Below are 1,282 nucleotides of genomic sequence, written 5' to 3'. Positions count from 1 at the left end.
GATGGTTTCACTTTTCTACCTTGTACCTCAGGAGGGTGGCTGTAGAGCTAGTCCAACCTTTCTGTCCAGTCAGGTAAGGACTTTGTACATGGTGGTAACAGCTTCCAAGAGAGCTCAGTGGAAAGGGCCTGGAGTTGAGCCAGCACCACATTCTTGGCATTCTCCTGGTCAAGCAAAGTTCAAAGGCCAATTCTGTTTTAGGAGGAAGGAAACAGAGCACACTTACACAGGGCTGTGAACCTTAGATGGGGTTGGAACCAGGACCGTTCAGGTGAAAGATGGTGTGGGCTCAGTTGGTGGAGTCTAAGGAGACCAGGTTATAATTTGACTAGATTTTGAAAGTAGAAGCCATAGTCTGTCTGCTTGCATGGCCACAGAAAAGCAACATAGGCTAGTGGTTTTAAAACCTGTTTATTGACACCTGGAGTGGTGGTGCAGACCTTTAATCCCAGCCCTTGGGAGGCAGAGGCCAGGTTGGTCTACAGAGTGAGTTGCAGGACAGCCAGGGTTACAAAGAGAAACCTTGTCTTGAAAAAAATTTTAAGTCATCAATGGTTCTGGAGGTTGTTAACACGGTTGTGATCTGATGGATTCTCTCTTGTTGCAGACGGACACCTTCTGAGCCATGTTTTCACATGGCCTGTTTTTTGGTGTGCATGTATTTTAATTAATTAATCAATTTTAGGCAGTGTCTCACTGTGGGTCCCTGTGTAGCCTGGGATTTGCTGTGTAGACCAGGTTGGCTGCAAACTCACAGCCCCTGCCTCCCCCAATACTGGTATTAAAGGCGTGTGTCACCATGCCCGGGTTATTTTTATAACATTCATTTCTTATCTATTTGTGTGTGCACGTGCACTTGTGCAGGTCAAAGGAAACTTTTTGGAGGCACTTCTGTTTTTCTACCCTGTGGGTCCTGGGAATTGAAGTCAGCTCATCAGGCTTAATGGCAAGTGTCTTTATTCTCTAAGCCACCTTGCTGGCTCTTTCTCTTTCCACAGGGCCACCAATCATACTGGATTCAGATCCCAAGCTCAGGACCTCACTTATATCTCACAAATGTCCTTGATCCAAATGTGCTCACACTGCGGCTTGGAGCTGCAGCATGGCCTGGAGCAGCAGCATGATTCTGTATGGAACATCTAAGGTATGTAAAGTTCAGTAAGAGGAGGAGGAGGAGGAGGAGGAGGAGGAGGAGGAGGAGGAGGAGGAGGAGGAGGAGGAGAAGAAGAAGAAGAAGAAGAAGAAGAAGAAGAAGAAGAAGAAGAAGAAGAAGAAGAAGAAG

The sequence above is a fragment of the Psammomys obesus genome, unplaced genomic scaffold, assembly GCF_907164565.1.
Source record: "Psammomys obesus unplaced genomic scaffold, mPsaObe1.curated_primary_1811, whole genome shotgun sequence".
Classification (NCBI taxonomy): Eukaryota; Metazoa; Chordata; class Mammalia; order Rodentia; family Muridae; genus Psammomys; species Psammomys obesus.
This window is presented reverse-complemented; position numbering follows the sequence as displayed.